Consider the following 26,841-nt stretch of genomic DNA (forward strand, 5'->3'; position numbering starts at 1 on the left):
AGGTCTGTGCCAACCAAAATAGGTGCAGGTTGCTGAAGAACTCCTTCAGCAAAGGGCAATGTATTTCTGCTACTTGCAGTAATGTAGCAATAGCAGAGGAAACTCCTGCAAATGTCAGGAGGCAGTTGTATGATGCAGGATGCCACTTCTTTGTCCTGTCAGTGTCAGCTGCGTGGAGATGAGTTGAACTGCAAAGTGCATGGGCTCTCCCTCTCTCCTGCAACATTGCTGCATTCAAACCGCGCATTTGAAAACGAGCAATAATCTTGGCAGAGCTGTAGAGGGAGCTATTTATAATTTACAGTGTGGTCTAATGTAAGCTGCCTTAGTTTGTAAGTACCTGTGCTTTGTGTAACACAAGTACAGCTCAGAACCTGCTTCCTCGGAGGCACTGCGCTGTGAGCTGCTTCTTGTGGCACTCCAGTGGGAGCATCTGAGGGTGTGCAGTGATGGCTTAGATTCCCTAATTCTCATCTGAAGCATGAGGTCTGGAGCTGACCTGTGATGCAATATGAATAAGCTGTAAGGAACTAGTGCAGTTGATATGGGAGCCCGTCTATTTACCACAGTGACTTGGTTTTTGGGAAGCTTTGCCTGTTGCTGATCCCTGAAGGAGGAGGAGGGGAGCTGGCAGGTCCTGTAGGAAGGCAGCGCATAAAAAGAGGTGAGAGTACGTTATGCATACAAGGAAAGATAATCACCTTGAGCTCCCCATATTACTTCTTTGCTGGCTGCAAATCCTTTATAGCTGGGATAGGCTTTTTACTCTTCAGAGTACAGCAGCGTAGTGGGCTTTTATCTCTAACTGAAGCAGAGACGCACACTGAAATACGAGTAATGTCAGAAAACAGACTATCTAGCTGACCTCCAAAGTAATATCGTTTAACAGCAGCAACAATGCACTGACAAACCACTGGAAAAAATACACATAAAATATGAAGCGGCAACTGCGTGATTTAAACCCAAAAGGGCAATGCAGAATTGATGTTCAGAGCCCGTTCCCAAGTGCTTTTGTCATCATCTGTTACAAGTGCTGTATACTAGCCCAACTGATGCAATTCCCATGGACGTCTTGGCAGTACGTGAGTTACATCCCACCCCAAGGGAGCTGACCTTTCCTTCACTGAGAGAGGGAAATAAGTCCCTCTCAGAATTCAATGACCTCGTTCCAGTTTGACCGCGTACTTTCTGATGGCTTGCTGAGGTCATATGTGTTGACTTACCCTATTCCTGTGTAATAAAAATTGGCAAATCTCTCTGGAGGGAGCCCATGGCTCTGCACTCACTGTGCAGCCTCAGACTGCTGAGTTGTGCCTCGTTTCTCACGATGCTGTGACTTCTTCCCATAAGCTGGAGCAGAGAGAGATGCAAGGCTAGGAAGTCAAAATAGAACAGGGAGAAGGTGGTGCTACCTCTTGCCATGAAAAGCAATCCTAAACAATTTGTCTGGGATCAGAGAGGTCATGTTGCAGTGTGAATAAATGGAGCCAGCATTCGCAGCAGTTCTTTCCTACCAACACAAAGAAAGGCAGAAAGCACGTGTTCTTGCAGCGTGTATCAGCAGTAAGGGATTGGTAAGTGAAAGTGGAGTTTATAACTAACTGTTGGCTTGTGAAATGTAAAGATCGGAACTATGGAGGGAGAGGGGGAACACCAAATAATGAAAAAGCACAAAGAACAATAATGGGAAAGTAAGATGTGGAAAAGAGGAAGAAAACAGAGCTCAGCGAAGAAATGAAAACTGAAGACTGTGATCCAACAAGAAACAAAAATAGAAATTGGAGAGTGGCATTCTATTTTTTCAATTAGAAGCTCGGATAAAAATTAGAAGTAATATGTTTGGAAGTGAACGTAATCAATGAAGCTGGAAACAGGATTCTATTGCTAAAAGGAAAGCCCCAAAAAGGTTCTAAAACCAAGAGGAAAAGCTGGAAAACTTCTTGCCTATCCTGTCATCAGCATCTCTCTCTCTTTTTCTCTCCATCTTATTCCTGCAGTATTGTGTTGCTCACTCAGTTGCTGGAGTGCTGACGGTAATGACATACCAAAAAAAAAAAAAAAAGAGAGACAGAAAGCTGAACTTTGGATCTGATGAATGTAAGCACAGAAATCAACACATCTGAATTATTTTTTTTTCCCTAGCTGGAAGTTATAGACAACTTTAAAGGGAAACAATTGAAATGTAGTGATGTAGCTAAAAATTCTTTCGTTCATTGCTCCCCAGATGGAACACTACACAGTGTCATAGTGGCATGCTTCAATCTTCCTTTCAAATTATTAATTTTTTTAACATAAGTAGTGTGGAGAATCTCTACTAACATCAAAGTGGGAACATTGTGCACCATGTCACAGCTTTGTTTTGATGCACAGAAATAAGTTTGCACTGAGAGCTCTGCTGGTGCTGCTACTGCCCTTAGTGCTTGAAGGAGGTTTCTCCTCAGCTGACTTCTGCTGCTGCTTTTTGATAAATCACGTCAGCTACTTCAGCACGGAAACCATTGAAAGAAAATATTTCAAATATGGGGAATGAAATGGCTAATGTGGTAGGCCTAGAGCACCTAAAGATGTTAGCTAGTTGTTAGCTACCTGTCTCAACAGTGGCCTGATTTAATTTGAGTTATCCAATTCAAATATTTATATCTCTTAAAGTGCTTGCTTTTTTTTTTTTTCTTTTGCTATGGAAAATGTGACAGTGTTTAATAGGGATCCAGCTGAACTAGCAGTCCTGAGGGCTGAGATCACCAAGGGTAGGGCTATAGTGCCTGGCTGTGCAAGCATGCAGAGGTGCTGCAGCTGAGCTGGGGGTGCAGCCAGCCTGGTTCATCCTTCGTACAATATGGTCACCTTGGTGTAAAGTGCCAGCTGAGAGGGGTTTTGCAGCCTTCCACAAAAGTATATACAGACAGGAAAGTGAGGGAGGAAAGGAAAATCACAGAAGGCCACCAGGAAAAGCAAGTGAGATGTTTTCTGTCTGGATATACATTCTGGCAATTAGCAACAGCCCTTTTGGAAAACAAACCCAGGTACTGACTGTGATAAATGAATGTTTTGAAATCCCCTTTCCCTGATGTTTAAATGAAACTTCTCTCTTCTCTTCTCTTTCTTCTTCTCTTCTCTTCTCTTCTCTTCTCTTCTCTTCTCTTCTCTTCTCTTCTCTTCTCTTCTCTTCTCTTCTCTTCTCTTCTCTTCTCTTCTCTTCTCTTCTCTTCTCTTCTCTTCTCTTCTCTTCTCTTCTCTTCTCTTCTCTTCTCTTCTCTTCTCTTCTCTTCTCTTCTCTTCTCTTCTCTTATTAAAAGCATTATTATAAAGACAATAAAGACTCTTGTTTGCCCTGCCTCTGGGATAAATACTAACATACTGTACCTTGGACGTGGTAAAGGAATTGGACTGGGAGAAGAAAAAGTGCCCAAAGGAAGACAAACTTCATCAGAAACTAGGCCTGCTCAAAACCCAGAGCACTCAAAAATTCATCATGTCCTATGCTTACCTATCCTCCCTCTTTTGATACTCATCTACAACTCTACACTCCCCATCAATTTCCTTTTACCAAAAATAACAGCTTTGGCATGGCAAAACTACCAGTGATGCACTAGGACTTTTTTAAATGAATAATTATTTTTATAAGATACTCTGAAAAGACCATAAACTTAAACTGACTCTTTCTCCATGCACTAAGCTCAGCTGCTGCTTTCCTTTCTGATCTAAACTGCAATAGGTGGTTGTCATATCCTGAATGCTTCTCCACCTGGATCTGTCTGTGGTTTCTGTAATAAGTCAGGCATTCTTACTGAGAAATACAATATGCACATAAATCTGGCATGCTGTTCATTAGAGAAGGCTAAATCCTATATCATCCATACTATGGCAAAGTCTGAGTGGTTGCAGCAATGTTCCGTCGTAGATTGCATCTCTTGAATGTAATCACCACAAACTTTTCACTTTCTGGAATAAACAGTACAGCTGAAATGTGAAAATATTTCTGCAGACGCTGCAGTGTCACTGCAGTGAGCGAACAACGCTGCGTTATTGATTCAGCTGAAATGCTTCTTGCAGAGCAAGCATCAAAGCAAGGCTGTTTTATCAGTTTACATTTTTTAAGCGGAGAGTTTATTTCTTGCGTAATCCTCCTCAGGGCACTCTGGTGGCTGAGCAGAACCACTGCCAGAAGCATCTGCTTCCCGGTCTGCAAATGTAATTTCTGCTCCCCTCCTTCCACTTCTGGCCTGGCTTCTTGAGTTCTGTCTGTGTGCTGTTGCTGAACCTGATGGAGGTGTTTTTATATTTAATGCAGAAAACATGGATTTAAGGGATTCCTGAGTTTAGACAAAAATGGTTGCTTTGCTGCTTTGAGATCAGCCTCACTATGAAAGTGTGCTGGAACAGCTTTCTTCCTGTGCAGAGGATCATGCTGGGGCCAAAGTCCTACGTTCTGCTTGACTTTAGGACTGCTGCATTGCCCTTCAGCTGTCTGTTCACCAGTCGCTCTAGCTGCAGAGTAGCTTTGACAGAAGCGATCAGCTCAGGCATTAGAGAAAAACTGGTTTCCACAGCCAGGCCTGACAATAGGCAGAGTGCTTTAATGCAGGACTGCTGCAGCATGACATCCTTCCAGATCCCTCTCCTCCTCTTCTGCAGTGTTTTAGATATAAAGGTCCTTTTTCTTTGTAAATATTCACAGATAATCACCTAAATATTTGGATATTTGTCTTTTTATTTATGGTAAAACCTGAATGATGTGGACTGAGCCGTGCTTACAGAGACGTGATTGAGTATGTCCATCTCCTGTGCTCTCTTACCGCCTATGCCCTGGTCCCAAGACTGGGCTAAGATTCCCATTTAATATTTTGGATATTTTGATTTACAGCTGGTTAATTTAGTGTTTCCCAGCAAATAATGGTGCCCAAGCTGAGAAATGGTGTGGTATCTGTGGCTACCCTTTTTTCCTACCCCATGTTGAAGACCCCAGAGTCTGGTTGCTGTGGGACTGGCCCTCCTGGTCTGCTGACGATGTACTCAGCAGCTTGCCCCTTGTCCCCATCTTTTGACTGGGGGCTCTTTTCACCTCTGCAGTTGTTCTTCTCACCCCTACTGCCACCTGGATGGTGTTTGTTGTTGGGGTTTTTATTTTTGGTCCAACTTATGCCACTAAAATCTATTTTTGCTCTCTGTGGAACTTTCAAGGAGAGACAACTAGCGCAGCAATTCTTTTTCAGGACACTTGGTTCCTAAGTACAGGGAGTTGTAAAATTGCTGATAAAGAACTAGTTCATTCATAGCTTATGCCAGAAATGACTGCCTTCTGTCAATGCATGGTCTTCGTGAAAAAGAGCTGAGGATTGAGAAATGCAGAGATTTGTCAGTTCTGACTCTTTCAGTTCAAGTGAATGCTCTCTTGCCTTGAAACTCTATCTTCAGTTATTTCCCTCAGAGATGAATAGGCAGGTTTGGTCAAGGCTGGGCTTTGCTTGCTGTTTTAGTGTTTAACAGCACTTGCCCAGTGCCATTTCTCTGTTGTGGATTCTAATAACCAGAAGCGAAAGGTTATTTTCTGAGCTATTGTAAATGGTTGACATTTCAGCTCCTGCTTTGTTACTGAAATGTTGTGAGAAATATTTTCTGAATGTATTTCCCAACAGCACAGTAATTCTGTATTTACTTCTCAAGATGCAAAAAGTTGTTTTAGGCCATGAAAGAAAATACTCCAAGACTGAAACATGATTCTTGGAAATAAACAGCCGTGTTGGTTTTATGAGCATAACTTAAATCAAACTAAGTTACAGGAGAGTGTATGGCTCTCTCTTCAGCAAAAAATCATCATGTATTTTTTGCATTCAGCATAGAGACAAAGATTCATTTTCTTGAAGAGCTATCTATTTTGTATACTTAACATACTTGTGGAAAAACAAATTATCTAGGGGGTGGTCTTTGGTTTTGTTTCTATTTTCCTATCTGTGGTCCCACCCGATATCTCTGGAACATCAGGAGATATGTCATGACTTCTGGGAGGATGGTTTGTGGTTGTGTCTGGTTACAGTCACATCTGGGAATCTAAACAACATTACAGGACATGGATTATTTGTAAAAAAGGCATTTTGACCCGAGCTTCTGTCTTTTGTTACTGCTTCTGGTTTTATTTTTGTGGACATTTTTGAAGAAGTTATCTTGACTATAAAACTGCTGTCTGCTTGGCTTGCAGCTTCTCTCTGAGGCTTGCCACGAGGGACATAATTAAATTGGCTGGAAGACCTGAAAAGGGCAGATGATGTGAGGAGGTGCCCTGTAAGTCCAGGTCTCCTTTCCAGAGTCCTCTGTCTTCAAGATATCAGCTAAGGTTGTGTGGAAGCGGGAGGCACCCCGTGCAATGCATAACCCTGAATGAATGCTGGCTATTTCCTATTGACCTATATCTGCTGGGGGAGAGACCCTGGGGAACTTCTGGACAAAGTCGCTCAGAACACTTGTTCTGGTAGTTTCTGTGGCTTCTTGGTAGGGCCCTGGTCAGTGTTACATTCCCACACATCTTGTCCCCTCTTTCTTTCTGACTTTGGTTTTAGGTACGTTAGTAGCTGCTCTTCTTCAAGGTAGGGCAGATATCAAGAATAACAGTCTTTCAGCCAGAGCAAACAAAATTATAGTCTTCCAACCAGGCTGGGGTTCTTGCCGTGTCAAAGATCAGATGCAACAGTTATACATCCACCACGCTGCCATTAGGAGTGAAAAATGACAGTGAAATTGTAATGGCTACTTTGACTTGTGCCATGTTAATTTGGTAAACATGATTTATGTAAACTCTGCCAGGGGCTGTGCTTAACAGGATATGATCTAGGAATTCAATGTTTATATACGATAGCACATTGGTATATTTGTTCTGATCCTTTTTTTATTTGAACACAAGCTCAACAAAAGTCTGTGCCTCTTTTTGTTACTGATACCGAGGAAGTAGAAGAGTTTTTGTGTCCTAAATCCATAAGAAACTGTGGAATTCATCTTGGCCCCTCTGCAGGGTCTGAAGCTGAGGTCTGACCTAGCCTTCTCCTTTGCAGAGTTTTGCAATAGAAGTAGATGTGGAACAGCCAGACTCTGGGGAAGAGGAAATTCTCCTGTCACTAGCGAGCTCTGAGAGGCTCTGGGTCCTCCTACAAGCTCCTACTGGGTCCCTTGAAGTTGGTTTACACTTTTAGACATATCTAGTTATGTTGCAAAGAGGAAATGGCTCTTTACCCTTAACAATCCATGCAGATAAGGATCGCTAGCTGCCAGAGAACCTGTTTTTCTGAGTAGTGATGTAAAGTCAGCAGGACTGGTGACAAGGGCTTGTCTTTCCTAGACAGGATTCATCCCAGCAGAGTGTCGTGAACAGCAGTCAACAGCTCAGACATTGCTGCAGCAGAATAACCACGAATCTGGGGTACTTCCTTGCCTGTGAGTACTGTGGAGTCTTTTGTAGCTTCTAGCCATGGCTTTTGGGTGGGGTCACTAGACGTGATGTGAATAATTTAATGGTAAAATTACAGTAGCATGTGTGCATGCTTTACTCTGTTTGACCAAGTAATAGGATCCTTGCTACTGCACAGGGAGTTGAAGCCCTCCTAACTGTGCCTTGTGTGTGTTTTTAAAAGAATTAAATTCCAGGGCTGCATTATTCCATAGAGATGATATCTCTGCTCAGAAGGAAAATCAGGACATAATGTAAATATGTACAACTGTTGCAGTACCTGGGTTACACTGATATAGATTTAAGCAGGGTCTGTACAAGCAAAAAGAAAACAAGTGTGTCTAATCAAGTTCCATGTTTTTTCTTCCTTATGCTGCTACTCAGTTGTATTGGCTTCAGCAGTAGGCTTCAACTTCTCTGTGTGTAACAACTTCAAAGAGTGTGCGTTTGCAGTAGGTTTCAGCCAAGCAAGGCTTGCCACAACTCACAGCAGAATTTCTGTCACTGGGAGAAGCTGTTATATTCACATGGGGAGAGATATTAAGTTAAAAGTCGGAGGTTTTATTTGTTCTCAAGTCAAGGGTGGAGGTTTTCAAAGCAGCACAGTGGACCAAACTAACTGTCCCCCATTACTGGAATGTGAATTTGTTGAAAGCAGCTGAAGTACCAGAAGAGTTGGGAAATCTGCAGTCCATTGGCTGCACTAACAACACTGAGAAACATCTGCACTGCTAGTCTTCTCAGTTCTGCCCGCTACTCTTAATTATTTAGAGCAGAGCTAACATTGGAACTTTTTTTTTCTCCTCTTACATTAGATGCATAAATATTTTACTGGCAATTTGTAAAGATAAGTGCATTTTAAGATGCAAGATATGCTTTCAGAGACTTTCAGATATGAGTGAACACAAAATGATCTTGCTATTTCATCAATCAGTGTAAAATGCTGCCTGTGATTACTTTTAATAGAGATGTTAATTTCTTGAAGTGCTTGAGAAAATGTTTCAAGTGCAACATATTGGTGCATTAAATATAAAGTACTGAGTAGCACAATGTAGTGCCAAAGTCAGTTTGCATGTTTGATGGCTACAGTGGGGATCAGGCTGGGGATAGTACTGCACATACAGTCTTTCAGCTCTTCATTTTTTATTTTTTTTTATATTCTTATTCCCAGAAAAAATACCAGGCATGTAGAAAACGGTATTTTTTTTTTCCTGGTTGCAATAACATGTTTTACGTATTTATAGACTTTATATAGTGGAAATTAAAAGCATTTGTCATAGACTGAAACATATACAATGAGTAATGCATTGCATCTCAAAGTAGCAAGATGTTCTATAATTTATAAAATGTTCCTAATAAGTCATATATGGATGTATATCCTCAATTAGAGGACAAGTCCCTCAGGGTTTTTAATTCAGGATTGGGTACTTATTTTCTTTTTGCTTGGAACAAGCCATTTGACTTTTCTATTGAATTATTGCCTCTGTGTCACTTTCTTCCCTGAGAGTAGTGCTGTAAGGACCACTTGGTGATAGTCTGTACAGTTAATTAAGGAGCAAAGGTTCCACAAAAGACAGGTGTCAGGTACTGCTGTTTGTATGTTGTGTGTATGAAACGCATGCACCAGACAGGACTCCAGTCCATGAGTTGTGCTGAAGTGTCATCAACCACACACCTTTGCCTGTCCCCCAGAACGGCACTCAAAGGTCAGGCTGGATCGTTCCAGCAAAGCACTGCCCTGACCAGGTTACAAATGCAGTCTGCTTAAAGCAAAGTGTGTGATGAGAGATACCGTGGCAGTTAGAAAAGACAGCAAAAAACCTTGGAAACTTCTTACTCAATTGCTCTGATACCATATTTTAAAAGAATCTACTGCAGTTGCTTCTGATGGTGTGCTCTGCTTTTTTTGAAGCAGCAGCAATGAAATGGTGAGTCTGATTGCAACGAGCGTCATGACAACAGTTTTCTATCTGAAGACCTAGCTCAGAGGTCGATGACGCCAGAAGAGCAATGTTTTGAATGTCTCCAACTTTACTTATTGGTTTATAATAGCGTGCTGAATCTGTTGGATGAGCGAGGAGCTACAGCATCTCTCAGATTTGTTGATTAATGAAACATTGATCTGTGTTATGAAGAGAAAAAAGAAAAAAAAAAGAAAGAAAAAAGAGAGAGCCTTTCTCTAACTGCTTTTGATAATTGAAAGTTGGAGGCAGCATTACTGGCTGGAGTGTCCCCCTGAGGTGTCAATGAGAGAAAACAACATATTTCATACAGAAACTATGGTGCGAAATAACCATGGAAACAGTATCATTTGAGCCTGCCAGGTGGTGAAAACAAGATTTTGTCCTTCTCATCTCCCAGTATCACAGCTTCTGTGGAGTGGGAGGAAAGCGGGGACCAGGTAGCTGGACAGCAGCAGGGCATGAAGGAGCTCAGCTCTGTGAAGCAAGGGAAGGCCTCTATGGTGTGTCCTTCCTTCTGCATCCAGACTATGGTTTGGGCCATGCCCAGAGGATCACGACAGTTTTTCCAGCAGTAGAGAGAGGATGTGTGATTGCGTGGCTTGGGGATGCTTAGTGCTCTTGATGTGCACTCCGTCCTTGCAGGATTGCTTACCCAAAACCTATGGGAGCAAGTGCTGAAGGAGGAAAAACTCATCTGAATATCCTGGGCATTACTAGATAAGCAGGAGGGACTCCATTGCTCATTTGCACTGTATTCCTAATAGAGTGTATAATCAGGAGACCTGAGGATCTCCTAACCCATCCACTGACAAAGAGCTCTCGGCCCCCTCATTAAAGTGATGGAATGAGAGCTGCAATCAATTATAGGAGAGCCAAAGGCGATGAAAATTAGTTCCACTGGGGATTTGTCTTCAAATTTTCTTTTGCCTGCAAAAATCAGATTACAACATAAAATCCCTGAGGAGAGAGGGGAATGAATCAGAGGAGACCAAGGCATTCATTTCATAGAAAAGAAACGATTGAAAAGGAAATAATGAAGGCGGAGCCCTCCCCAGACACAGGACATCTGTCCAGTGCAAAGGGAGATGGGAAGGACATGGAGGACATGGAGAGGACTGAATATGTGCCAGCTGTGATGCAAAGAGAGCTGAGGAATAGGAGGACACTTAAGACGATGGCCAGCAAAGGTGCATGGAAGTATCTTCAGAAAGATATGGAGTTCAGGGGAAAAAAACTAGAACAGTTTGCTTAGAGAACCAGTCAGGTCTGGGTCAAATCACCGAAAGCAGACACTGGTGAGGTGGATCAGGATGATGCTGCTGCCAAAAGGAAGATTACCCAGCCAGAAGGGATAGTTTTGCTGCTCACAAAGGTTCTTCTCCAAGCAATAAACTTTCTCCTGCATTCAGTGAATAATGGTTCTGAAAGGCTTTCTCCTAACCTCTGTGAAGTTTTTGGACCTCTCTGTATAGCTTAACAGAGCTGGTCTTGTGTGAGGCAGCTAAGCACGTACTGGGTTAAGTCAGTAACTTCTGCTTGAATAAAAATGTTCTACCCTTGTACTTCTAAATATCTGTAAGACACTCATTTCAAGGTGCTTAAAAAGGGTAAGTTTCTAAAGAGTAGGACATGACAAATAGGTCTGTAGGGACAGAAGGAATAAAAGACCTTAGGAAGACAGAAGAGTTGATGAAGATCTCAATTTGTCTGTTTAGAAGCCAAAATTTCAGGAGGAGTTTGATCTTAAATTGTTTTGGATTAGATTTTATTTCTGATTAATCTGTTCCTTGATATCAGTGCCCAGCAAAAATACGTCTGTTAATTCTTTTGAGTGGTAGTACAAAATAAACATTTCCATTTGATTCGAAGGAGTTAAACAGTATGGTCACACTTGAAGACACTATATTAAAGTGCTGACAGATGTCCAGGTCCACTTTCCTCCATAATTAAAGAACTACTTGAATAAAACCTGAAAGGTTGTTGCCAGATCTCTTCTTTCAACCTTCTTTCATTACATTTGAGGTTCAGATTCTCTATAAACCTTGGCGGAAACTTGAGAACCACAGTTAAATCCAGACTGTACTTGACAAATAGAAAGGAGCATGGCTGACACTCGTGGCCAAGTGCACATGGAGTTTTATGACTTCTTGCAATGGAGACTTCAGTCATCCTTTGCGGTGTTCTTTGAAAATTAGCTTCTTTCCCTCTTTCATCTTCAGAGTTAAGGCGTATGTAATACTTGTACAAAATTTAAATATTGTTGTATTATTATTCCAAAACAGAAAGTTGGAGTGTTGCATCCAAAGTTTTCAACAAAAATATTCTGTTTTTCATTCATCTGGTTGTTGCTCAAATATGAAAACCTTTTGCTGTACTTGTTTCAAAACTTCATTTTTGAAGTAAAATTTCAATCACTTTGTTGTGGATGCTCATTCTAGCAATTCAAACAGGCTCATGTTTTTTGTGCGTGACCACATTTCACAAGATTCCACAGAAACACCTATCTCCTCTACTGTGATCAGAATCCATCACACTTTTTCTGCTGTATGACCTTGTAGCAAGGTTTTATCAGCCAGAACTCTGTTGTTTTATGCCTATTATTTCATATGAAATCCCTGAGTGAGTCTTAGTGACCCTTGCCTCTTGTTCCAGCTCTGCCAGGAGCAGGACTTGCTTTTCTCTGGAGTTCAGCCCTAATAGAATCTACACCTCTCCCTGGACTTTGAAGTGCTCCTAGCATTGGAAGAGGTGGGTCTGGGGAACTATTTCTAAGCAGGTAGTATATTGTGTATTAAATTAGCTACTACATATTAAATTTTTGCAATGAGTGGAAGGTATGCTTCTTTTGGCAAATATGGATTAGGTGCATAATATGCTCTCTGTTCCCTGTGGGGTAGGGATGATGTGACATCCCTGGAAGGCAAGGTAACAATCACTGAAACCAGACAGAAGACTCATCCTACGTGCTGAACAGAAGGGCTTCTAAATTGCTTTGTTAGTGCTAGACAGACTAAGAATGTGAAACAGGCAGAGTACTGTGGCAGTGCAGGAAAAGCAACTAAGAAGTAACCTTTTCCACTGTTTAATAATAATAAGGACAGTGTATTTGTGAGCTACCTGGGAGTGCACAACTCTAAAACCTTCGGAGCTGAGACATACTGGGATTCCTTGCCATGATGTTGTACTAAGTGAATGTGGGATATCTACAGTATGTGTTTATCTCTGTGTAACCCATTATTAAGACAGAAGAGAGCTTCTTCTTTTCTAAGGTGAAATCTGCCCTTGACTGTCTCAAAGATTTAAGCATGAAGTGGGGAAGTGGCTGAACCCTCTATCCTGTTGTGAACTGTGCTGGTAGGAGACATCGTGCGATTGTACCCATCCCACACTGGTTATTTCTCTGCAGCAGTCTTGTATGCTTGTATTTTACTTTAATCAGGGCTTTGCAGTAAAACTTGTAAATTGTCTAATTAGATTTGTACAAACTGTTCTTCTGGAATAAACTGAAGTCAGTTGGCCTTTGGGGGGAGGGGTTGCATGGCTGAAGTGATTTATATTTTTGGTTTTAGGGCTTCAGATTCACAAAGCAAATGTGTGTGCTAAACTTCAGTAGATGTGGAAATAGTGTTTTATTGTGTGTTACAGTAATGTTACCATAAGCTTCCAGCATCTTCTGTATGCAGTGGCAGAAAGTGGAGTTTCTGTGGTAGGATTCGCTGTCTTCTAAAACCTATATATATAAGACTTCTCTCTGCACTGCCTGACTGGAGTGGGAGCATAGATTGTGATTTTACATTAAGTGCCTTGCATTTAGGTGGCTGAAGTTAGGAAGGATTCATGTCTGGCTCTGCTGCTCCTGTGTGGAAGAAGGATTTCAATTGCAAAGGAAGAATGCTGCTCAACAGGATTAAGAAGGGTAGCAGTAGGGCCTAAAGTGTCTTCTGGGCTGATTATTGAAAGCCACAGGGATAAACTTCTGGTGATTTTAATAAGATAATGTTCTTCTTTTAAAACCAGCTAACTCCAGCTGAGCCTGCTGAGGTCACCTTCCAGCCAGATCTGTCTGTGGAAGGGGAATGGTGCCCTGAAGTGGAGGGAAAGGCTTGTTACCTTGAATAAATGTGCAGTAGGACTCTGTGAGGAAACTTCTACCTGGGCAGCTGATGGCAGAATTTGAGCTAGACTTTTCTCAGGCCAGACGTGTGTTTGAGAAGTAAACGAGTGCTTAATGATGAAGATTGAATACCAGTTCCTCTCACTTTCTGCTGCCACAGTGTGATGCCGTCCACATGCAGTCTGCTGTTTCTGTGATTTAACATCAGCTTCCTCCGCCTCCCCTCTGCTGTCAGCTGTGGCATTTTCCAGATCCCTTTCCAGGATTTAGCTCGCATTCTGAGCCTGAGCAGCCCTGCCTCTCAGCCCTGCGTTAGTGCATCTGCCTCGGGTGGGAGATGATATACAGTAGTCTCCTTTATTTACAGGAACATCTCCTTAATGAGAAATGCCCTCCAGCATTTCCCCCAAAGAACCAGCTGCCTGCTGCACTCGCACACCCCACGTCCCAGGACACCCACAGAAAGGGCATGTGGATGTCTCGCTGTCCCCGGTGAAAAATGTTCCCGATGAACATAAATTTAGTGCTGAAGTTCATAGGTATATCGGGATCCGTGGTCTTTTTGTGTGGTTTGGAGTGCTGCGCTGCTCTTTGCCTCTGAAACAGGGATTTGATTTATAGTGGTTCTCTGTGAAAAACAGTAATACACGATTTATAACGGTATTCAGCCAACAACAATGATCTCCCAAGTACTCATTTAAAAAATGTATATGAAGTACAGTGGGAGGCTCAAGCTGTCTGTTGGATTCAAGGCCACCTCTGCCATGCCCAAAGCCTTAAGCTGTAAGCACTTCTTGGCAGACCTAGAGGGGAGCTGGGTTTGTTCCCACAGATTTGGCAGGGGCACCTCATAAACAGTCAGACCCCCTGGGAAAATCTGCAAGCCTTTGAGACCCTCCCGAAGGGGCTTGGGTGGGTGGTGGGGTCTTCCCCCTTGCCCTCCCCTCCTCACCAAGTGCCTGTGTAATTTGGACCTGGATCATGGTGTGTGTGCTCTGAGGGCAGACTTGGTCTGGCCTCTGCTTGTGGAAGCTGCAGGTCTGAAGGCTGCAAGGTCTGAAGAGCTGCAGGCTCTGCTGAGGAGGTGGCCCGTAACCCCTGCATGCATTATATATCATGCGCGTTTGGATAAAGCCAGATGTTTTCTCATTTCCACAAGTGCCCTGGGGATCGCTGTGCTTCTGGCTGCCAGATCAAATGGGCTGGGGCTTCTGGAGGCTGCTTGGGGCTGTGAAGAGAGGTTGCATGTTGTTGTTGTTGTTCAGTGGTTTCCTTCATCTTGCTTTTCTGATAAGACCTCTCCTTCTCTTTCCTCTGAATCCCCTCTCTTGGCATGTGGGTAGGATCGGAGTGGGGACATGTAGGTGTTTGTTACTGTCCCTCCCCCCCGCTCCGTTGGCGCTAGCGCCTCTTCCGAAGGGAACCAACCCCTCAGTATGGATAAATACCTCTTTAATAAGGGAAAAAAGTGTTTTATTCTCCCCGATGCCAAAGAGGTATGCTCACAACAGCAGCAGGCAGTTGCTGCCTGGCTCTCTCTGCCAGCACCTCCTTAGCCTGATGTTTCTTCGGTGGGGGGTTTGGCCTCAGTGATGAATTGCTCTCAAAGATAAGGGGCTGTGGCATTTTCTCATCTGACTAGGCCTAGCAAGTTTCTCCCATTAAGAATATTTCATTAAAACTTTATCCCAACGTGCTTCAAAGTGGTCTTGTCATAACAGTGTCCAGATGTGTCTTTAAAATTGTCTTTATCCTTTGGTTTTGATAACCTTCCTTGGCAACCTACCCTCTGTGCCGAACACTGCATTCATTATCGCAAAGAGTTCTGCTTGAGTACCCTGGTCTCTCCCGGTGTTTTCATTTTTCTAGCGAGAGGTTCAATAAACTGGGAAACACAAACTTATTTCATGTCGGCTGGGGCTTTAGATTTATAGCTCTTTGGTCAGGGACCAAACAAGTTAAAACAAAATGCGGTCCTTTAGCCTTATCTCGCTGGTGAAGCCCTGTCTCTGCAGAAGCTGCATTCATCCTCTTGTTTCTGCTGCTTTAGCCAGCCGTTATTCCCCCTGCCTTCCCTATTCAACGCCTCCCAGCCCCTTGCACAGCAAAGCTCTTCTTTCCCATGCTTTGATTGAAACTTCCTCCCGTCTCAGCCGCGCTTTACCAAGAGGACTTTGTGCTTCGCAGTAAAGGAAAGCCGCAGCTCCTCGGCCCCGGCTGGCGAAGCCCATGCTGAGAATCCTTGTTCCAGCACAAAGCAGCCTTCCCCGGGCGGGCAGGCGCAGCGGCACGCACACGTCATCCGCGCAGTGCAGGGCCACGGCACCGCTCGCCCTGGTGGGATGCCCTTTGTCAAAGCACCCTCCGGACCTATTTGCATTCATACGTGGAGTGGGAAAGTGTAAGGACTTCATGAGAGCTATAACCAATAAAGCTTCTCAGGGGATGATTCCTTCTCAGGGCCTATGTTTGCAGTTCAGGGGGGTTGTATTTTTTTTTTTCTTTGCTTGCAATTATTTCTTGTGAATACTTTAAATCAGACTTGCTTTTTTCTTTTTTTGCTCTGTTTGGAAGGCATATTTTGAATTCTCAGCAGGATTTTTCTTTATGGTACTCTACAGCAGCCCCAGTGTAGCAGCCACAGATAAAGCAAATGTTTAATCTTCAGTTTTTTAAATCAGCAACAAACATTTTCTGATATTTTTATTTTCCTTTTCTCCTAATATACAAATATGTATAACAAAGGGCTGGTTCTTATCTTTCTCCTATCAGAATCTTTTATTAATGGTTGCTCTTGCTTGTGAACCCTTGCTGCATCCTGGATTCAATACTGTGATGCATCAAAGTATTGTGTTGAGTGACCTGGGTACTGGGATCCCTTCAGCAGTGACAGGGCTGGGCTTGTAATTGCAATTTACTTCAGCAACGGCACATGTTATTTCCAGGGGAGTCCTTACATCAGCTGGGTGTAACATGTTCCTGCCACCTCATGTCCGTGGCCAGCAGCAGTACCAAGGGTTCAGCAAGCTGCATGCCCTCATCCTTATGTATCTGCAGATGTGAGTTCATGATGTGCTTTTTGTGTCCTACTCTGCTTCTCTGATTAAGCTTTCCTCTTGTAAACCTATTTCTAGTGTAAGTGCTATGCTCTTGTACGTGTTCTTGAATATTTTTTCCATCTTTTTTTTTTTTTTTTGCAATATCAGGCCTATCTCTGTGTTGAAAATTCAGTGCCTAGAGATGTAAAATAAGTTACCATGAACTTTTCAATAGTGACTTAATGCATAAATCTCAGAATTCAGATCTGTCTTATCTTTCTTGACAGGAAAAGATGACATTACTGGGGAAAAAAAAAAAAGTAGGTAAGAGAGCAGTTAAGGAGTTATGGTTCTTGATTGCTTAATGCAGGAAGATAAGAATTTCAGATATTTCCAGATTTAGTTATTTTCCAGTCCATCATTAGCCACTTGAAATGAATCAGCATCCTGTCAATGATGAAGTCTTGTTCCTATATTGCAAGAACTGCGTCGGAGTCAATTTGAGGTGAAGCATGGCACTGACTACTGAGATAGCAAGACTTCAGGCATTTCAGCAGAGAAATATGGAACGCGCTACCTGGCTCAGACCAAGGCTTGAATGGAAACTTATTCCATCTGTTGCTGTCCTAACAGCTGCCGTAATGCTAGCCACACTGCTGCACAAAACTCTGCCCATGGCAGTGCTGTCCCCCTGTTTGTCCCCATGGCCCACAGCACATTACTGAGGATGCAGGCTGATGCAGAGCAGGCAGCCTGTGCTGCTGGTGCTCTGAGCAAGGGCTGTACTGGCTGATACTGGAGTGGAGCAATGTGAAAGTCCTGCAGACTTTCAGAAAAACACTTATGTTTGATGCCTCGAATTATTTTTTATTTTTTAAGGCACTTTTTTTTTCTGATGATTACAATATGATATAGTATTCTAATATTCATAGTGGGGTAAACGCCGCTCCTGCTATGAAGCAAACATGGCTCAATGTGGGGCAGACCTCCAAGCATCCAGCACAGGACAGCCCTAATAGCAGGGAGGAGAAAAATCCTTGAGTTGCTCAGGCTAATGCCTCTACCTTCCATGTGCCCTGCAAAATGGTAAACTCTGCGCATCCTTTTTCATAAGTGAAGAAGGAATCTCACCCTCTAATCCTCTCTCTCTAATTACCTTTCATCCATACCTTGCTTGATTTGGGCCTTAATGTAGCAAAGGTTTTTAAGCATGTTAAAGTGGTTTGCTTAATGAGGTCCTTTGGTTCTAATTCGTATATTCCAAGAGACTTTTCTTTGCTGATTTGGGAAGTGTTTCTGAATTTCCAGACAGAAGCTAAATGTGGCTTTGTTTGTTTCCTTCACCTTGACATGCCTCACAGAAACTTATCAGTGCTTGAAGGCATTTTGACCCCTTGTCTCTAAGCGTTCAGGCAACAAAGCTGTTCTGATATGTAGGTACGGTACACCTCCCTTTGTATTTGGTGCCAGTGGACTTTGTGGTGCAGTGTTTTCTTGCTGTAGACAAGCAAGAACCAAGCATGTCTAGTTTCTGCTCTTTGGGGATGTCTGAGCCTCCCACACCTCTGACTCCCCTGCTGCCTCTCTGCCTGTCCTACTCTGGCTTCTCTCCTTCTGGGTAATTTAGTTCTAAGAATTACACCCATTCACATTCAAGAAATATTTCAATTTTCAATTGAAAAATTATCAAAATATTTTCAATTCAGAAAGGATGCACAGGCCTCACACAGTCTACAGGCAGTCACCATATTCAGCTGGCCTCTAGGCAGTGCTTTTCCCTCATCTCTGTGTTCATCTTCTCCATTTAGACTGCAGGGCAGTCATCCGCTCTCTTTTCCAAATGACTGTGATTTCAGATGAGTCCTACAGGCTGCTGTGTGATGCACAGTAATATTTGCTTTAATTTAATTAACCGCTTGTGTTCTCCTGGTGTGTTGCTTTCTGCTCTGAAGACATCTTATGTTGGCAGGCAGGTTGCTGTTGCCCAATGACCCCATGGTATCGAAGAGCAATCCCTAACCTTTTAGGAGGGGTAGTTAAGGCAACGCTAAAGAGCATATCGTGATGTGCAGCATATCCCTTCTACAGTAAAGCCGGATAATTTATAACCCTATAGAACATATTCTGTGAGGGTCTGTATGCTTTTAAAGGGAGCTTTATGAATCTGCTCAGTTTTTATAGAACTGTATGGGTGTTGTCCATGTTTAAAACTTTATTGGTCATCTTCATTGTGACAGAAAATTGAGTTTCCCTTTTATTAGTCTATAATGGTGGCTGGTATATGTCACACCACTCACAATAAAAAAAATAAAACAAAGTCTACTTTAAAATCGGAGACCACTGTATTTCATTTTTCCGCTGCCCCAAGGAAATATCTTAAAATTACTTTACTGTTTTTGAAAGAAAAATGTTCTGGCTGGATTTGGAACTGAAGTGGACTGTTTTATCCCTATTTCACATTAAAGAATCTAAGCTGTAAGGAAGGGATTCTTCTACGCTTATCACAAATATGTGGCATTAAGCCACAGGATATAAAGCGCAGATGAATGCAGAGAAAGTCTCTAATAAAAAGTGTGGAAACAATTTCACTGCCTCTCTCTGTGTACAATGGCCAGTGGGCATATGAGACAGGCAACAAAGGGCATCCCAAGGCAATTGGTGAGGCTGAAAACACCCAAAGTGACAGCCCAACATGCAGGTAGGCATGCACAGCACCTGGGAGATGCCTCAGATTTGCAGGTTGCAGCTCCTGAGAGTAGCGTTTCCTTCTCCCTCATGCTCAGATTCCCTAACTCACCTTGGGCCTTGCTCCACCTGTGCTGAAGGGTCTGAGGGTCACGGGGCAGGCTTGGTCCTGCACCTCCCCAGCCATCGGTCCCCAGATGGAAGGACGGGTGGGTGGCTGCTGCTTCCACCCCGCCTCATTTCCCCAGAGTGCAGGCCTTCCAGCATCCAGACAGTCTTGTTACTTCTGTGGCTTTGCGGTATTTAACAGCTCTGTACCTCAGCTGGGACTTCGACGTATTGCTGTGGTATTATCATAACCATCGCAGGCAAACAGGCAAAGGATTCGGGGCTCAGCAGAGGTTTTCTCTTGGGTTTGGTCACCGCCGTCTGCCTGCATGAGTTCTGTTGCCGCAGTCTTGTCTGAGCGTGCAGCAAGTGTCCGCCGTTTGCTTTTGGGACTCATTGAACATGTTGTTAAATTAATTCTGCAGGTTAATTGAGGAAGCTACATGAGCTCAGGCGTTAGGAGCAGCTGAGTACTAATCCCCTCTGTGCATTCTGGAGGCCCAAGGTGAAATCAATAAGTACACCATGTTTATCTCCTTTACGCACATACTGCCATACAGGGCCTGGTTCTTGACAGTATGGACAGTGCTTCTTGGGCTGTTCTGTGAAGGTATCTGTTAGAGAAGGACACAAAAAGGTAAAGCATAAACCCAGTGAAAAACACTTTTAAAGAGCAAGACAGATTAGAATCAAGCAGGTTGTAGAGGAAATGATGCCTGGTTTAGTATACTTTAATCTATTTTAGGTTTGCATCACTAATTAATCTCTTTTATGGTTCATATTACTGCATGCAAGTGCGTATTTGTAACGTGATAGTTTGTTCTAACTGTTAGCATATCCTTGTAAAATAAGCAGCATCCTTGAAGAAAAGGCCTGTTTTGGGGAACTTTAACTCTTTGAAAACATCTCTGCCTGACGCCTGGTATTTGTGGTATAAGCGCTGTACATCTACTATGGTAGATGATGTGTGGTGGTTTTCTCTATGGATGGAGACATCATGGTGCAAATCCCCTACAGGAGTGAGTCAGAGAAAGCACGGAAATGTCAGAGCTGACTGTCCTCCTGGATGCTGTTATGAGAAAATCCAACTCATGGCAGTCATATTCTTGCACAGCCCTGGAAGGATCCAGAGCTGGACAAAATGCTTTAAAGCCCATTGGTTTGCTCTGAGAACAAAACACTTCGGAGGTCTTGCTTCATCTCCTGAGCATCTCTTTCACTCCCAGCTGTGGTGTCCGATGAGAGGTACAGGACAGGAGCTGGTCTGTAGGCACTGGAATAATCCAGCTTCCAAAAGTAAAGGCATTGATGGATCAGACGTAAAGTTATGTCTGCTCACAGTGGGGCTGCCTACATCCTGGCAGATGAATGGGACTGTGGCTGGCAGATCATGGGATTAAAACACTGACACCTAATATTTTATAAACGTCGAAGGAATTAGATTGATGCACAAATCTGGGTAATGTAAATGCAGAGGCTGTGTTTAACTGAGCGGTAGGAAAAAGGAGGCTCCCTTATTTCTGACAGGCTCTTAAAGAGGCTTTGCAGATCCTGGGGAATCATTGATATCTTGCTGGAGGGAAGCTGAGAAAAATGAATTGCTGCTGTGCAAAGGGAAGCAGTTCGCTGCATTGACTGCCAGTGATGTGGTGTGCAGCGTGCTGCCTCCTAATAAAGAGAAGAGGGAAACAAAGCGTGTGGGTGAGATGCATGACAAATTAAACCTCTGGATAACCCCACGTCAGTAAATCATTTGCCCTAGACACTAGTCCTTGGTGCTTCAGGATGACATGATATCTTTTAAAAGCAAGACTTTACACCCTGCTTATTTGAATCCGAAGCTTTACTTAAGTGCATGAAATAGATCTTGGGAAAACTCTGCAGGGCCATTGCGTACCACAGGCTGTGCCTGAGTGTGATGTTCCAGTAGAAAAATCCTATGATTGGGGTGAAAGGAGAAAAGACCTTTGATGTGGCATTGGGGTGCACCAAAAGTTGAGTGTGTGTTGTATTTAAATCTTAACTAGAAAGCACTCTCCTCTAGGGACCAGCCTCAGTTCTGCACATTTGTGACAAGCCGAGCAATGTGAGGTCTCTTTTCAGCCCATAGTACGTGATAAAATGGTTTAATGGTGAAAAGCTCTCATTAGTCACTAACTGGCTGATATAACTATTGCTATGCCCTGGTTACAGGTAACGCGACTTTCCCAATTAAGTTATATACACACACCAGAATTCAGTCAAAGAGCACTTTGGGCAACCTCTCCTCTGCCCCCAGCACTCGCCCCTGCTGCTGAGCACAGCAGAGAGCCAGAGCCAGCTGCAGCACATGTGTTCAGATTTGCTGCTTTGCACTTCCTTCAGTGCAGGGCAGAAATGGAAAGGATGTGTGTGTGTGAATGTGTGCGCTTTCAGGCACAAGAAGGAGTTTTGGTAACTGTTAATATGGTTTTGTTAGCTGACTTAAAACTAGTGAGCTTCTTGGAATCCAAGTGGTTAATATGACTTTTTTAGGTATTTATTTTTTTTCTTTTGGACTGAAAGGCTTTGTAAAAGTTGGTCTTTGTGAGCTGGATTTTGGTCTCTTATGTATATCTCTGATATTGTTATTTTATTTGTTGTTTGTATTGCAATAACATCAAGAACCAGGATCTCATGCCTAGAAAAACTGCAACTAAAAAGAAGAAAGAGGAAAAAAAATATTTGGTATTTTTCTCAATAAGGCATCACAACACAGGTAGACTTTAAGAAGCATGTAAAGGAAAGTGATGTTCTTATAAACTGTGTGATTATAAACATCCATACATGCTGCCTGGGGAATTTTCTAAGTGGGAAATCGAGGGAAGATATCACTCCACGAAGAGAACTGGGTCTGCAGAGAAATGGTAGGGGAGGTCCTTTGGCCTTGAAGGGGACCCTGTGCTGTGAGGTAAGGGGATGAAGCAGTGCAAATGTGGATGTGGTGCTCTGAGACTGACAGCAGTGCTGCTGGGAGTTTGCCATTTATCTACCTGTCTGTTTCTCAAGCTTTCAATCCATCAGTCATCTTAAATATGAAAGAGAAAGGAAGTCTCTAAGACAGATTCCTGTAAGAGCATAAATTCTGCTTTTTTTTGTCTGGGAACCACCCCCTCTTTGACTGCATTATCTGTGTAAAATAAGCTGTGAGTGTGCGGTGCAGTATATAAAACCCTACTCCTGGCAGATGGGCTCTGAAATATGCTCAAAAATGCAAACGTTTTTCTGCTTCTCACATTTTTTTCTGATAGTGGCTGCTCAAAAGTCTGAGGCAGTAAAACATGGCTTGCAGCTGAGGCTGTAATTGCAGTGTATTACTGCTGTAGGGCATCTGAGTTTTGCTGCATGGAAACAGTTCTAGGTAATTGCATGCATTTCCAAAACAGTGTTAAATTTCAAATCCGGATGCAATGACCAATGCTCAGGCTCTGGTAGATCCACTAGCTCTAGCCTTTGGGTTTTTGTCCTGAATAAAATGGTGCAAAATAAATATGTAAAATAAAATGGTGCAAGCAGCTACCCTGTTTATAAAGCACTGTACTGGCACTTCCCATCCAAATGTTGAGATGTTGAATTGTCTGCGATGCAGGGATGCTGATAAAGGCAAAGGGACGAGACGGGGGCATGGTGTCAGGTTGCTGACTGCACATCCAGCTGCACCAAAGCGTGACCCATTGCAGGCAAAGGGAGTCAGGCAGAGAGGTGTTCTACTGCAAGCTCAAGCAAAATTGTGCTTTGGAGTTTGTTTCAATTCTAAATGAAAGATTGACCTTAAAATCGATAAAGTGAACTTTCTCACTTTTTACCACGAGTCATTTCTGAAACTGCAGGGACGAGGCAAGTGGAGGGAAAATGAGAAAATGCAGGGTTTTAGCAGGGTTTGGAGATCAGCAGTAACTGAGAGCACAGCCTGGCTTGGGGGATTGCTGTGGCACATCGGGGCCGGCTCCCATCCCTGCCTGCCCCGTGGGTCTGCAAGCTGAGCGCTCGCCTCGGCTCTGCCCGTGGGCGCCAGTGCAACCATGGCTGTGCCTGCGGAGCTGCAAGGCTCATGACCTTCAGCTCGCTCTGGGGCTTGATCTCCCCACTACTGTGGGAGAAGCTTTGTCTGGCTTATTCTGCTCAGTCAGCGCAGAAATGTGCACATCTTTTTTTCCTCTTTTCTCCAGCTTGAGACCGTTCTCGTCTTTAAGCCTTACTGAACAAACGAGACACTGTTCGCTAGTTCTGAGTGTTGTTTGTTAGCAAAACCCTCTCCTTTTTCCCTTGTAGTAAAGAAAGTTAATTGAAGTAACAACTGGTTTAACACTATCTTATTTAAAAAAAAAAATCTAATAAATGTTTAACATTTTAACAAAGTTCAGTACATGCTCCAACAGTACTGCATCTGTTTTCTCTGCCTTTTTTTTTTCCCTTAAGCTTGGCATACAAAGTACCATTTAAATACCATGGTGAAAAGGGCAAGCATTCGATTTAATGCCTTCGAAATTATTCTGGAATTAAATCCTGGGCAATATATCTCAGCCGAGCAGTGTTGCATGTAGCCACATGCAGCTAATGAGCCATCAAAGGCAATGCTTTAAATCCACATGCATACAGTGCTCCGATCCTTTATTTTTGCTGTCATAATACAAATCACCAACCTTAACTCTAAATCAAATACAGGTAAAAGGAAGAAGGAAAAAAAATAAAGTAAAACAAAAGGAAAAAAAGAGGGAGCAACTTTGTGGCTAATTGGAAAGAAGTTTGAAACAACAATTGGGGTTTCTTTCAACACCATTAATCACCTCTGCTGGAACATCCTTCACAACCAAAGCTTTTATTTTCCTTGTTGTTATTTTTCCTCTTTAACATGGTACAAAATGTACATACTCTTTGTTTCTCTTGAAAGCTATTTCCCTCGTGCTGTGGTGGAACAGCTCAGAGCATGGCCCATTACAGCTCCCTTTGGTCTTGGCCACAGGTTTCTGCCTTAATCTGGTGCCCTGAACTCGCCAGTAAGGACGTGGCTGCCTCTGCCTGGCAAGCTGCATGGAGGAGAGGATGCTGCTGCTTCTCCTTCTCTGTCCAGCTCAAGGCTGAGACCTTGAGAATATGGTGCAATTACATTTATAAGCCAGCATGGGAGGGTTCTCTGTTTACAGAGGAGAAACATGGGTTTTGCCAGCCTTCCCAACCTGCTTTCCACCCCCCCCCCCAAGCAAAACAAACATATGCGACAGCTTCGGATCCATGCGGGTTGCCTGCAGGCTGCTTAATGGCCAGTGCAAAATGAGTTGGTGGCTGTTAGCCAGCTCCATAACAGCAAGCATTCACCTTGCTAAAATCCTTGAAGGAGCTGGGAGGAGGAGGTTCTGCTGAGGGTCAGCTGGGGCTCCTGCAAACCTCAAGCATCTGCTCCAGGGAAAGCCACACCGGTGGTCTTGGCCACCTTCATTTTCTCAGGGATTATAGGGAGATAATGGCAGGTTGTCCCCAACTTCATTTCCATTTGGTTAAGCTGTTTGCCAGCAAGACAGCTGAATCGTGCTGGGGTGGGAGGGAAGGTGTTCTAGTTTTTAAAGGTGAGAATTTACTGCACATAAACAGGCTGGTAGCTGTGAAGTGAGAGGCTTACACTGTTCCCTTTTGAACAGTTTGTATTTTGGACTGCTTCATGGGGTAGATTTTTAATGACTTGCATCAGAAATCCTTTAATTGCATGATGATGGTGGAAGCTAGAAAATGAGCAAGTGGAAGAAGTACCCCTTTGCATTAGGTGAGAGGTTCTTGCTCCTTGAAATGCCCAAGGTAGTGAAAAGCTGGGAGCAGGGCAAGGTTGTTGTTGCCTCTCTGCGGGTGCAGCAGCATGGCACACAGGGATTAAGCTGTCCAGAGCTGGCAGGGGAATGCCCAGCCCAGCCTTACACACAGAGGCATGTCTGAACACTGTGGCTCTGTGTCCACATGCTGCTCCCGTGGAGCCACGTGTGTATGTACATCACGTACGTGTGTGGAAATGTGCTCGTTCTCCGCAAACAAAGCACAGCTGCACTATTCTCAGGTGGTGACTGAAGAAGCCAGAGCTGGAATTTGGAATTATGATAACTCTTTAAAATAGCAAATGATCTAGAAAGCAATAACAAAAAGCACTTTGGCGTTCGGAGGAGAGATCTGTACACGTCCTTCAGCCTGCTGTGTTAAGCAGGGTATTCCCAAGCTCTTATCGTTTATCTTTGTAATGCAATTTTTGAGCAAAATAATGTTTGTGCATTCTTGTTTAAGTGTTATCATCAGTTCTCGCTTGCAGAGTGGTTAAGAGGTTATAACATTTACTGAGCTCTCAATTTTCTTTCTGTTTTTGATCCCCAGGCAAGATGACTCAGATTTTGTGCGATCTTTAACTTTCTAGCAAAAGAGGTATAGAAAAAAAATCAAGCTTTACTAATGTATTTAAAGTAACATTTTTTATTTTGAAGTGGATTTATTTATATGATTATGCATGTTCACATAACATACGCAATACTTCATTTTTCTCCTGTGCTGAAAATAGTTTGGGGGGTGGGGGGGGAACATCAATGGAGGCTGGTCATCTTTGTATTCAATATACATTAATGGGATGAATAGAGGTATTTTCCCTGCACCATTGCAAATATTTATAAACTACGCATCAGTGCAATTTACTTTAAAATGTATTTTCTCTTGCAGGGGTTTCCTCTATTTGTCATGGTATTTATCCAACTGGGAAACAGTGAAAAATGGGAATGTGTTAACACAACAAGCTAGAAGGATACAAATCATTCTTTCTTGCCACTCTGTGAGAATAATTTGAATATTTATAGATCTGGAGAGCTTTCAAGAGTCTTTAATAAGGGAGAGCAAAACCATTCTCTTTGTGCTGATACCATTTCTTATTTTGACCTGAACATCCATCAGGTAGGAGCTGTAGTGCCAAGGACACTGAGTCAAATCAGATATCTATACTTAGGCTAAATTTGTTGCTTATTTTTTTTCTATTTAAAATTACAACAGAGCTGAGCAGTGATGCAGAGTCCCACAAGAATAACATTGTTTAAAGCACACGGCAAAAAAGCACTTGAATATCACATCTTGGGGAGTGGGTTTCTTGCTTTTAGAAGACGCTGTGCAGTTGCATGGGTCAAATGTGAGACCTGCTTGGCTGGCTTGTCTTGTGCAGCTAGTGGTGTTCCCTGCGTGACATTTAGCAGCATTTTCCAGGCCTCCCCAGCGGTTCCTTTTTGCCAAACTGTTTTATGTGGAAGGTGGGTAGGATTTTATGAGAAGTGAAAGAGCGCTGATAAGACAAAAGCTGAGGTTCCAGTGAGCCCCTCTCGCTTATTGAAGCCAACTGATGGAGTGGGGAGAGGAGGAGGGTTAACATGATCCAGTGGGAAAGCAGAGAGCAGAGAAAGCACTTCAAAGCAGAGGCTGAGCAGGGGTCAGCAGCAGTGTCAGGTCCAAAGAGAAATGGAGAGGGGA

At 43.1% G+C, this 26,841-nt stretch overlaps 1 long non-coding RNA gene across 7 annotated transcripts in view; it reads left to right on the top strand.

Moving 5' to 3' along the window:
• The first annotated feature begins 355 nt into the window (after window positions 1-355).
• LOC106035507 (uncharacterized) overlaps window positions 356-26,841 on the top strand; it is a 78,754-nt gene continuing 52,268 nt past the window's right edge. For 2 of the 7 annotated variants that reach the window (XR_007166952.2, XR_010833965.1), the window contains exon 1: window positions 7,091-7,422. This is a non-coding gene — a long non-coding RNA (uncharacterized lncRNA). Of the gene's footprint in view, window positions 1,575-7,085; window positions 7,423-26,841 lie in introns of those variants that run through there. The other 5 variants (XR_007166955.2, XR_010833964.1, XR_007166962.2 and 2 more) reach the window with 5 other exon arrangements.

The sequence above is a fragment of the Anser cygnoides genome, chromosome 10, assembly GCF_040182565.1.
Source record: "Anser cygnoides isolate HZ-2024a breed goose chromosome 10, Taihu_goose_T2T_genome, whole genome shotgun sequence".
NCBI lineage: Eukaryota > Metazoa > Chordata > Aves > Anseriformes > Anatidae > Anser > Anser cygnoides.